Source organism: Arachis ipaensis, chromosome B3 (assembly GCF_059453495.1).
Source record: "Arachis ipaensis isolate K30076 ecotype BB chromosome B3, ASM5945349v1, whole genome shotgun sequence".
In the NCBI taxonomy this organism is placed as follows: Eukaryota; Viridiplantae; Streptophyta; class Magnoliopsida; order Fabales; family Fabaceae; genus Arachis; species Arachis ipaensis.
In genome coordinates this window covers 106114068-106127279 of record NC_142438.1, presented here as the reverse complement: position 1 = coordinate 106127279, position 13212 = coordinate 106114068, and the positions used below count along the sequence as shown (strand labels likewise).

The following is a 13212-nucleotide window of genomic DNA, read 5'->3' as shown; positions in this document are numbered from 1 at the left end:
TCAGCAGAAAATTACCTAACTTCCAAGCTACGTAACTCTTTCATTAAAAATGGTATGACCCTGAAACCAATTGAGAAAGTTATGTTTAACCACATTAATTTTTAAGGTTTTTGGATTTAATTTGGATTTTATATGAAATTTCAAATATTGTACGCTGCTGCTGCCTTCTGGTTTTAAGGCACTACAGAGCAGTTGCAATTTTGCTTATATTCCCGAAGCTAGAGCCAGCGAAAAACTGTGATTTTTGGTTTAATAGGAAGCTTAATCCAAGACGGACGCGTGGATATAAGGTTTGCGTAATTCCAAATTCGTTTGATATTTTTAAAATAAAACTGAAATTAGACTGCCGATGTTGATTTGGTGATTACTTGGATATGGAAATTGAGAAATAGATTTTCTATACTATTATCAAATATTTTTGAGAATATATATTATTGTGGCAATTGTTGAGAAAGGTTTGATGAGATGTTGAGAAAGAGGGAACCCGTAAGGGTGGTTAAGTCCGAGTTTTAGGGGAGGTGCTGCCGAAATTTTATGAAAATCTGAGGTTTCATTTGAAAGTTATTTTAGAAGCTTTGAATTTGGAAATTTATATTACTTGAGTTTTATTTAGTTAAGAAAAGAATGATTCTATTTTGAATTCGATTTACGAGAGAAAGGTTTATATTTCAAAATTAAATTATTTAAGAAAGAAACTATGTTTTGAGATTGATTCAATATGAAAAGAATTATGTTTTAAGATTGAAATAAAGGATTACTTTTTAGAAGTTTGACGAATAAAGATTGAATAAAGAGAGAGATATTGTATAAGAATATGTAACTGGAGATGAATAACGAGAATGATAACTTATGATGATAATTACACTAATTCTTTTGAGGAAATGTATTCAGTTTATGGAATTGTTGGCAAGGACGTGGGTTTTGTCCCGCTTGCGTATTTATGATTATAAAAGAGAATAAAAAGCAGAGGACCTATTGAAAGGTCATTTGTTGCTTGAGGCAACCCAAGAGATCTGTTTATTCATTTGTTGCGTTAAGGCAACGCCGGATATACTTGTATGATGATCTACTGCGTGAAGGCAATCAGATAGATAGTGGTGCGACCACTGAGAACGCTTTCCTGCGGTACAGATCCATATTTTAATTCTGTAAGGCAGAGGGGTTATTTCCTGCTACAGAAGTACCGTGACCACCTGTTCCATTTCTGTAGTGGCAGAGGGATTATTTCCTGTATACAGAAGGTGGGTCGGTATACATCCCTGCAGTGGCAGATGTGTTATTTCCTGCGTGCAGTGGACCCTGTGGTGGCAGAGGGGTTATTTCCTGTACACAGGGGTATAGCCAACTGGAAAACCATACCCATTTCAGCTGCTTCGGGTTACGTCGGGAGCGGGTAGAAACTGACAAATGAGCTCATTACCTGCACTAGGGCTAGACATGCATCATCCTTGTTTGCGCATTTGCATTTGATTGGGTTTGCTCATTGTACTTCCCTATGATTGTGGTGTTTGTCTTGCTGTGACTTGTTTGTATGTTGAACTGAATCTCTTGCTTGTACTATTAGTTTGTGAATGTATTAAATTGATTAAGAATTGATGTTTTGATTGAGAATTAATTATGTGACTGATAGGTGGTTAATGTGACTAGTTTCATATTTAGAATTTTGTTGATTTTAGAGATTTTGAAGGAGGTAATTAATTAGCTAAAGTAAAACCAAAAGTATTTTCAAAATAGTTTGATAAAATATAGTTTCCTTGAGTATGTTAATTATTTGCATGATAATCATTACTTTTACGGCATTCCCATTCCCTACTGAAAACGTGTGGTTTGTTCTCACCCCAAAATCTTCCACCCTTTCAGTGATACAGGTTCGAAGAATCAGTTTGAAGCTGCGGGCGATTCTAGGATTTATTTATGAGTTAAGTTTATGATTTAAGTTTCTTCCATAGAATCCCCTCGCCTTTATAGCTTTAGTTTTTATTTTATGCAGAGGGATAGGAGTTGTACCTAAATTTTATTTAAATTCTTTTGTATAATATTACTATTATTAATAATTATGTGGTTATTATCATCTGGTGATCTTGATATATGTTTTTAATAAACAAAAAACAAAATTTTTCTAGAATTTTCTATAAAACTAAATCGCGATATCGAACTAAAGGCTCAATAGTAAATAGTTAATAAAGGAAAGCAGGTTGGTAACGCCTTACTTTCGGTACGATCATGACGTTTTGGAAGTTGGGTCGTTACACAGCACTTTGCTTTAACGTCCGTAAGTTGGACGCTCCACTAGCTTAGTCTTCTGCTGTGAGTGGATCTTCCAAGAGGAAGATTTCTAATTCCTTGTTTTTCGTCACCTTCTCACCATGATATAGCTTCAAACGATGTCCATTAACTTTGATGAATTCAGATCTTGAAGGATGACTTAGGTGGAAAACTCCGTATGGCTCATCCTTCTCTACTATATATGGACCTTCCCATTTGGATCTCAACTTGCCTGGCATGAGCCTCAGTCTAGAGTTGTAAAGGAGGACTAAGTCCCCAGGTTGGAACTCTCTCCTCTTGATGTGCTTATCATGTACAGCCTTCATCTTTTCCTTGTACAGCCTTGAGTTTTCATAAGCTTCTAGGCGAAGGTTTTCTAATTCTTGCAGTTGCAACTTCCTTTCAGCTCTGGCTTTCTCAAATCCCATGTTGCACTCCTTTACTGCCCAAAAGGCTTTGTGCTCTACCTCAAATGGGAGGTGACAGGCCTTTCCATAAACTAAGAGGAAGGGGCTCATCCCAATGGGCATCTTGTATGCAGTTCGGTATGCCCAGAGTGCATGTTGTAGCCTGGTGCTCCAGTCTCTTCTATGAGGTTTGACTATCTTCTGCAATATATGCTTTATCTCTCTGTTAGACACCTCAGCTTGCCCATTAGTCTGGGGATGGTAGGTTGTTGCCACTTTATGAACTATCCCATGCTTCTTTAGTAATTCTGTTAGTCTCCTGTAACAGAAATGGGTGCCTTGATCGCTCACGATTGCTCGTGGTGATCCAAAGTGACAAATAATGTAGTTTCTCACAAAGGAAACAACAGTGTTAGCATCATCAGTGCGGGTAGGAATTGCTTCCACCCATTTAGAAACGTAATCTACAGCTAACAATATATAAAAATAACCATTAGAGTTTGGAAATGGACCCATAAAGTCGATGTCCCAAACATAAAAAATTTCACAGAAAAGCATAGTCTGTTGAGGCATCTCATCCCTCTTGGATATATTACCAAACCTTTGGCATGGGGAACAAGATTTACAAAATTCAGCAGCGTCTTTAAAAAGAGTAGGCCACCAGAATCCACAGTCTAAGATTTTTCTAGCTGTTCTTTGAGGGCCAAAATGTCCTCCACTTTTAGATGAGTGGCAGGCCTCTAAAATGGATTGGAATTCTGATTGAGGCACACACCTTCTAATTACCTGGTCAGCGCCACATCTCCATAAATATGGGTCATCCCATTTATAATATTTAGACTCGCTTTTCAGCTTGTCTCTTTGATGCTTAGTAAAGTTTGGAGGAAAAGTGCGGCTAACTAGATAATTAGCTACAGGTGCATACCAAGGGATTACTTCAGATACTGCTTGCAGGTTATCAAATGGGAAATTATCATTTATAGGAGTGGCGGTATCCTTAATGTGCTCAAGGCGACTCAAGTGGTCTGCCACTAGATTTTGGTTATCACTCCTATCCTTAATTTCTAAATCAAATTCTTATAGTAGCAGTATCCAACGTATAAGCCTTGGTTTGGACTCCTTTTTAGCTAATAAATACTTTAGAGCCGCGTGGTCTGAGTACATTACTATAGCAAGAAGCCCTTTCTCAGTAGTAGTGTAGTTAGATTGAGTAGTGTTTAAAGTCTTAGACGCATAAGCAATGACAAAAGGATCCTTACCTTCACGCTGAGCCAGTGCTGCTCCTACTGCATGGTTGGAAGCATCGCACATGATTTCAAATGGCTAGCTCCAGTCAGGTCCTCTCACAATTGGAGCTTGAGTCAGGGCAGTCTTCAGCTTATCAAACGCTTGTTTGCAATCCTCACTGAACTCGAACTCAATATCTTTCTGCAGTAATCTGGATAAGGGAAGTGCTACCTTACTGAAGTCCTTAATGAATCTCTGGTAAAAACCTGCATGGCCAAGGAACGAACGAACTTCCCTCACAGAGGAGGGGTAAGGCAAACTAGAAATAACATCCACCTTTGCTGGATCTACAGAAATGCATGTATTAGACACAACATGTCCTAGTACAATCCCTTGTTTTACCATAAAGTGACATTTTTCAAAATTCAATACAAGGTTTGTACTGACACATCTATCTAATACTCTAGATAAACTATCTAAGAAAAGGCTAAAGGAATCACCATAAACACTAAAATCATCCATAAAAATCTCCATACAGTCCTCAATAAGGTCAGAGAAATGACTCATCATCCACCTTTGGAAAGTAGCTGGTGCATTGCACAAGCCAAAGGGCATTCTCTTATAAGCATAAGTCCCAAAAGGACATGTAAAAGTAGTCTTTTCTTGATCTTCAAGAGCTATATGAATCTGGAAATAGCCTGTGTAACCATCTAAAAAATAATAATGTGATTTACTTGACAGGCGATCCAGCATTTGATCAATAAATGGAAGGGGGTAATGATCCTTACGAGTGGCCTGGTTGAGGCGCCTGTAATCAATGCAGACTCTCCAGGCGTTCTGTACTCTGGTTGCTATGAGCTCTCCATGCTCATTCTTCACTGTAGTGACTCCAGAATCCTTGGGTACCACTTGTACTGGGCTGACCCATTCACTGTCTAAGATGGGATAGATGATATCTGCCTCAAGTAGTCTGGTCACTTCCTTTTTAACAACCTCCAAGATAGTGGGATTCAGTCTTCTCTGGGGTTGACGAACAGGCCTAGCTCCCTCTTCTAAAAATATTCTGTGCTCACAAACTTGAGGGTTGATGCCTTCTATGTTTGCCAAGCTCCATCTAATTGCTCTTTTGTGTTTCCTCAGCACACTGAGTAGTTGTTCTTCTTGTTGGGAAGTGAGTTCCCTTGCAATAATAATTGGAAACTTTTGCTTGTCCTCAAGGTAAGCATACTTGAGGTGTGGAGGGAGGGGCTTTAATTCCAATTTTTGCTCATGGTCAGGCTCTGGATTATCTGGGGCTGGTGATAATGGCAAAGTGCCCTCATTGTCCTCCAAGAGTGTTGGTATGTGAAATTGTTACTCAGGTTGTGAATTGTTGTTCAAAATTGATTCCCTGGCAATGGCACCAAAAACGGATGCACAGAACCATGGTCTAAACATATCTTCACAATTTCGCATAACTAACCAGCAAGTGCACTGGGTCGTCCAAGTAATACCTTACGTGAGTAAGGGTCGAATCCCACGGAGATTGTTGGTATGAAGCAAGCTATGGTCACCTTGTAAATCTCAGTCAGGCGGATAATAATTGATTATGGAGTTTTCAAAAATAATACTAATTAAATAAGGATAGAAATACTTATGTAAATCATTGGTGAGAATTTCAGATAAGCGTATGGAGATGCAATCGTCCCTCTGAACCTCTGCTTTCCTGCTGTCTTTATCCAATCAGTCTTACTCCTTTCTATGGCTGGCTTTATGCAAGGGCATCACCGTTGTCAGTGGCTACATCCCCTCCTCTTGTGAAAATGGTCCAAGATGCCCTGTCACGGCACGGCTAATCATCTGAGGTTCTCGATCATGCTGGAATAGGATTCACCCTCCTTTTGCGTCTGTCACTACGCCCAGCACTCGCGAGTTTGAAGCTCGTCACAGTCATTCAATCATTGAATCCTACTCGGAATACCACAGACAAGGTTTAGACTTTCCAGATTCTCTTGAATGCCGCCATCAATCTAGCTTACACCACGAAGATTCTGATTAAGAGATCTAAGAGATACTCATTCAATCTAATGTAGAACGGAAGTGGTTGTCAGGCACGTGTTCATACGGAATGATGATGATTGTCACGTTCATCACATTCAGGTTGAAGTACGAATGAATATCTTAGAAGCGGAACAAGTTGAATTGAATAGAAAAACAGTAGTACTTTGCATTAATCTTTGAGGAACAGCAGAGCTCCACACCTTAATCTATGGAGTGTAGAAACTCTACCGTTAAAAATACATAAGTGAAAGGTCCAGGCATGGCCGAATGGCCAGCCCCCACAACGAGATCACGGGATCAAAAAACAATCCAGGATGGATAATACAATAGTAAAAGGTCTTATTTATAATAAACTAGCTACTAGGGTTTACAGAAGTAAGTAATTGATGCATAAATCCACTTCCGGGGCCCACTTGGTGTGTGCTTGGGATGAGCTTGAATGTTACACGTGCAGAGGCTCTTTCTGGAGTTGAGCGCCAGGTTGTAACGTATTTCTGGCGTTCAACTCTGGTTTGTGACTTGTTTCTGGCGTTTAACTCCAGATAGCAGCGTAGAACTGGCGTTGAACGCCCTTTTACATCGTCTAAACTCGGCCAAAGTATGAACTATTATATATTGCTGGAAAGCCCTAGATGTCTACTTTCCAACGCAATTGGAAGTGAGCCATTTTGATTTCTGTAGTTCCAGAAAATCCACTTTGAGTGCAGCGAGGTCAGAATCCAACAGCATCAGCAGTCCTTCTTCAACCTCTGAATCTGATTTTTGCTCAAGTCCCTCAATTTCAGCCAGAAAATACCTGAAATCACAGAAAAACACACAAACTCATAGTAAAGTCCAGAAATGTGAATTTAACATAAAAACTAGTGAAAACATCCCTAAAAGTAACTAGATCCTACTAAAAACATTCTAAAAACAATGCCAAAAAGCGTACAAATTATCCGCTCATCTAGTGTCCCCGCACTTGGACCTTGTCCTGTGTACTTCTCTTCTAACTCCTCCTAGTGAACTTCAGCCACGGTTTCATCTATGATGTCACACTGGGAGATAGAAAGGTCATCCGGAGGGTGCTTCATAGCTCCATTTAAACTGAATTTCACTATTCTGCCATCTATTTCAAAAGAATAAGTTCCAGAAAATGCGTCCAGCTTGAATTTTGAAGTCTTCAGGAATGGTCTTTCAAGCAGGATTGATGATGGCCTTCCTGAGTCATTAGGGGGCATTTCCAGAATGTAGAAGTCAATGGGAAATGTGAGCCCCTTAATGCTCATTAATACATCTTCAGCAACTCCAACCACTATAATAATGCTTTTATCTGCTAACACAAAACGAGCTGCCGACCTTTTTAAGGGAGGAAGCCTCAAAGTATCATATATAGACAAAGGCATTATACTAACGCATGCTCCTAGATCACACATGCAGTCATAAAATATCACGCCACCAATAGTACAATTAACCATACATGGACCTGGATCACTACACTTTTCAGGTATACTTCCCATTAAAGCAGATATAGAACTACCTAAAGGAATAGTTTCTAATTCATTAATTTTGTCTTTATGTATGCATAAATCTTTTAGAAACTTTACGTATTTAGGTACCTGCTAAATAACATCAAAAAGGGGAACAGTTACCTCAACCTTTTTGAATATTTCTACCATTTTGGGAACAAGTTCCATCTGCTTCCTGGGCTTCCTTGCAATTTGTGAAAATGGAATGGAGAGGGCATTTTCTGCAGGGTCTGCCTCCTTGGGTGCTTCTTTCTGTGGTTAAGCCTCTATTTCTTCACCCATGTCCTGTATCGCCTCTTCCTCTTCAGCATCCTCTACTTCTACCACCTCTTCAGCTGAGGCGTGTCCTGATGGGATTGGCTCCTCCTGATTCCTCTCTTGCAGTGTGGTTCCGGACCTTAGAGTGATGGCATTGATGCCACCCTTTGGATTGGACAATGGTTGAGAAGGAATTCCACTGGAGCTTGCATGTTGAGTGTTTGAAGTGTTGGGTGATGCCAGCTGAGAGATGAGAGCTTGTATAGCAGATGCTAGGCCATTAAGTGAACTTTCCATGTTCCTTTGTCCTTGTGCAATGGATTGAAGAGCCTCGTCACTCGGAGAGGAATTAGATTGAGTGATCTGCAGAACTTATTGTTGGTTGTGCTGTGGTCCTTGGGACTGCCTCAGGTGAGGTGCTCTGTAAGGCTGGTTCTGGTTCTGCTGCATGTTGTTGTTATTATTCCACTTCTAATATCCTTGATTGTCTCTGCCTCCTCTGTTATTATTGTCCCTCCAATTCTGGTTAGAATTATCTCTCCAACCTTGGTTAGAACTGTCCTGCCATCCATGGTTGTAATTGCCACCTTAATTGTACCCTTGGTTGGGGTGGTCATAGAAGTTATGAGTGGCTGCCACAGTGTTGTCTTCCTGTTGGACCTGTAGACATTCATCAGTATAATGGCTGTAATCAGCACAGATCCCACACACTCTCTGTGGGACTAATTGTTGGCTTTACTGTGCTTGTTGTTGACTCAACTGCATCTACTTCAGTAAGTTAGTCATTTCACATATACTCTGAGTCAGAGCAGTAGTTTCTTTGCTAGAAGATACCTCTGCAATAGCCTTTGACCGGCCTTATTTCTGTCTGTGATTCCTAGTAGATTCGGCTAAGTCGCTGATCAATTGCCATGCCTCATCAGTGGTCTTGTACTTTTTCATAGACCCATTGCTAGCACTTTCCAATGTGGTCTTATCTTGAGGCCTCATGCCCTGTGTAACGTAGCCGAGCAACACTATCTTGTCAATCATATGGTGGGGACATACTTCCAGAAGGTTGTTGAAGTGCTCCCAGTATTCATAGAGAGTCTCGGATTCATCCTGAACAATCATGAAAATGTCCTTCCTCAGTTTATCAGTAACTTCAGCTAGGAAGAATTTTTCCAAAAATTATCTTCTAAGCGTATCCCAGTCAGAAACAGTTGCTACGGGATGAGTGTAGTACCACTCTCTCGCCTTTCCCTCAAGAGAGAATGGGAAAGCTTTTAACAGAATAGAAGTTTCGTCTGCACCATCGCGCCTGACAGTAGAACAGGCTGCTTGGAAATCCCTAAGGTGCTTGATAGGCTCTTGAGCAGGTAAGTCATGAAACTTAGGCATCAAGTTGAGTAGTGCAGTCTTTATTTCAAAGTCTGTAGCCACTGCTGGGTGATGCGCTTGAAACGGTTGCATTGTGAAATCAAGGGCTCTAGCCTCCTGGATAGTAACTCTCCTAGGTTCTGCCATGTCATCTGCACGTAAATCAACCGAATCAGTAGAAAGGGAGCTTGTTTCTTCCTCAAGTGACGTTTCAGATTTGCTCTCGGAGAGGACTAACCGACGCCGAGCTTGCCTTATACGTGAAATAGTTCTTTCAATCTCAGGATCAAATACTGGCAAGCTTGGATCAGGAAGTGAACGCATCATTTAACGAAAGAAACATGTAGTGATGCCAGGGCATTTTGGCCAGTTTCACTGACCTTTTCTTTACTGTTTTTAGGGTCGTTTCATGCATTTTCTTAGGAAATAAGATAGTTTTGGGTAGATATTCACTTACATCTTGATTCAAGTATACATTGTGCACTTTACATGATTTCATAAGGATTTTGTATGAATTTAAGGACAAATTGGATGTTGCATTTCCCATGACTTGGACTAGAACTTTGATGCACTTTATTGCTTGATTTCAGGACAAAGGAAGCAAAGAAGAACCACATTAGTGGCTACGTTAGTTACACTAACGTTAACACTAACGTGGAATGGGAGTAACTTGCAAAGTTAATGAGAAAAGTAATTGCCAATAATGCTCTCGAAGCCATCATTGCCCACGTTAAGAGTCATGTTAACTAAGTTAACGTGAACTCTAACGTGGAAGAAAGGAAATGGAGCCAACGTTAGTGACACTTAACATTATCACTAACGTTGGACCAAGCTCATAAGTGGCCACGTTAGTTGCCACGTTAACTTAGTTAATGTGGCCTCTAACGTTAAGAAGTAAAGGGGAAGCCAACGTTAGTGACATTCAACTTTGTCACTAACGTTGGCCAAGTCACAATAAGCCACGTTAACTTCCACGTTAACGTAGTTAACGTGGAAGCTAACGTGAGGAGACAAAGTGGTCGACAACGTTAGTGACACCAAACATTGTCACTAACGTTGGAAGGAACCCACACAAGCCCCAATAAGCCACGTTAACTCCCATGTTAAATTAGTTAACGTGGAAGTTAACGTGAAGAATGGAGGTAATCGCCAACGTTAGTGACACCCAACATTGTCACTAACGTTGGAATTAGCCCACATAAGCCACTATGAGCCACGTTAACTCCCACGTTAACTTAGTTAACGTGGAAGCTAATGTGGATAAGGGAATGATGAGCCAACGTTAGTAACACTCAACTTTGTCACTAACGTTGGAGATGGCTAGCATGGCCACGTTAGAAGCCACGTTAACCTAGTTAACGTGGACTCTAACATGAGAAATAGGGGCACATTGGAACGTTAGTGACAATGGTAAGTGTCACTAACGTTCTCGAGAGTTGGCAAGCCTACGTTAAAAGAGCCATGTTAACTAAGTTAACGTGGACTCTAACGTAGGGAAGGGGGAGACTTCTCAACGTTATTGGAAAAGGCAAGTCCCAATAACGTGTGCAAAGGACAAAGAGGCAACGTTAGTGGCAACGTTTGTGCCACTAACGTTGAAGTTAACGTGGCCCTTACTTTGGTGAGGAACGTTAGTGAAAAAGGTGATTGTCACTAACATTCTCGAACCCATATTTTCACTGAACGTTAACACCACTAACGTCCTGAGCTAAGGTCTCTGCCCACTTCAAACTTTCTCTCTGCAAGTAAAGCCAAGCCCAATGAAGAAGAGAACTGCTTCAAACTCAAGATCCAAAGGCCCATACCCAAGACTTGAAGAGCCAACTAGAAGAACAGAAGAGTAGTATATATAGGAGTAGCTTTGAATTAAATGGAGAGTTGGAAATTATAGGGAGCCTCTTGGCATAGAACTACTCTCTGTATTTTACTTTCTCTGCACTTCTAGTTTCATCATGTATTCTCCATCTTTGTTTTCATTTTCCAGAGCTATGAACAACTAAACCCCTTTCATTGGGTTAGGGAGCTCTGTTGTAATTTGATGGATTAATACTAGTTTTCATTATTCTTCTTCTATCTTTTCTCTTGATTTTACTTGAAAGCTTTCGATCTTCATCCAATTGGGTAGTTATCTTAGAAAAGAAGCTATTCAAACTTGGATCTCTTCTGAACCTTGAAAGAGGAATGAAGAGATCATGCTAGAAATGCTTTCTCATGCTGGACCAAATTGGGTTTGGATGGATATGTGACTATAATTCTCTCAACACTTGATTTGGGAAATGCATGTGGTATAATCAGTGACCATACTTCATCTCTTCTCATGAGCAATTGACCAAGGAATTGGCTATTGATCAAGATTTGAGAGATTGAATTACAAGAAATTGTAATTCGATCACTTAAGATTGCCAAGGAGATCAATGAGTGCATAGATTGAGGAAGAGATGAAAATGAAATTGATCCGGAGAATGCAACATCTCCTGAGCCCAATGAACCCCCCATTTCTGATCTTACCCATTCTCTTTAATTTCTGTCATTTACTTTTATGAGCAATACCCCATTCCCATTTACAATTCAGCAATTTACTTTCAGTCATTTATTTTCAGTTCTTTAATTCTAGCATTTTACTTTTTCTGTCATTTACCTTCCCGCCATTTTATTTTCTGCAATTCTCTACTCAAATTCTGGATTCGCTCAACTAGAACATTCCTCTAATTAAAGTTGCTTGATCAATCAATCCCTGTGGGATTCGACCTCACTCTATTGTGAGTTTTTACTTGACGACAAATTCGGTACACTTGCTGAAGGAAATTTGTTATGAGACAAGTTTTCCGTGCATCAAGTTTATGGCGCCGTTACCGGGGATTGATTGTGCATCAACAATTATTAAATTGGAAGATAACTAGATTGAGCCTTTTTGTTTTGTTTCATTTAATTTTCTGTATGAGTAATTTACTTTCAGTTTTAGTTAATTTCTTCCCTTCCCCCTACTTTTTCTTTGTTATTTACAATTCATTTCACTAACCCACTATCTGTTTAATATATTGCATCACTCACATTAACAGTAATCTGATAGAAATACTTTTTGCATCTATTTTCCTTGCTTGTACTTGTTGGTTGTATGACAGGGAGAAGAAGCGGGGCTTCAACTTCCTTTGATTCTGAACCTGAGAGGACCTTCTTGAGATTAAGAAGGGAAGCAAGAGGAAAAACAGTAGTTGGTGCTGAGGAAGAGGAGGAATACTTTGAACCAAACATGGAAGACAACATGGAAAACCATCATGAAGAAGAGACTCACAACCATGGCGGAGGAGGTCGAGCAAATCATGCTGGGGAGGATAGAAGAGTTTTAGGCTCTTACATCAATCCAAACCCAGGAAACTGTGGAAGTAGCATTCAAAAGCCAACCATCCACGGCAACAATTTTGAACTGAAGCCACAACTCATCACCCTTGTGCAGAACAACTGCTCGTTCGGAGGGAGCATCCAAGAGGACCCCAATCAATACCTAACCACCTTCCTGAGAATATGTGACACAGTGAAGTCTAATGGTGTTCATCCTAACGCCTATAGACTGCTCTTATTTCCATTCTCACTCAATGATAAGGCAGCCAAGTGGCTGGAGTCTTTTCCGAAGGAGAGCTTGACAACTTGGGAAGATGTGGTGAGCAAATTCTTAGCAAGATTCTACCCCCCTCAACAAATCAATAGGCTGAGAGCTGAGGTCCAAACTTTCAGGCAACAAGATGGTGAGACTCTGTATGAAGCATGGGAGAGGTTTAAAGACCTAACAAGGAGGTGTCCACCTGACATGTTCAATGAATGAGTGCAGCTGCACATTTTCTATGAAGGCCTCTCTTATGAGTCAAAGAAGGCCATAGACCATTCATCTGGAGGATCTTTGAACAAGAAGAAGACCATTGAGGAGGCCATAGATGTCATTGAAACTGTAGCAGAGAATGACTACTTCTATGCTTCCGAAAGAGGGAACACAAGAGGAGTAATGGAGCTAAACAATGTAGATGCTCTGCTGGCCCAAAACAAGCTCATTACCCAGTAGCTGGCTGACCTCACCAAGAAAATGGAGAGGAACCAAGTAGCAGCAATCACCACTTCATCAACAACCCAAGAAGGAGTGAATGAAGAAGCAGAGG

General features: G+C 40.4%; 1 non-coding gene across 1 annotated transcript; it reads right to left on the bottom strand.

The window, feature by feature from the left end:
* Nucleotides 1-12767: 12767 nt before the first annotated feature.
* Nucleotides 12768-12871, bottom strand: LOC148571927 (small nucleolar RNA R71). The gene has a single exon (XR_015907815.1). It is a non-coding gene; the product is annotated as a small nucleolar RNA R71 (small nucleolar RNA).
* Nucleotides 12872-13212: the final 341 nt, after the last annotated feature.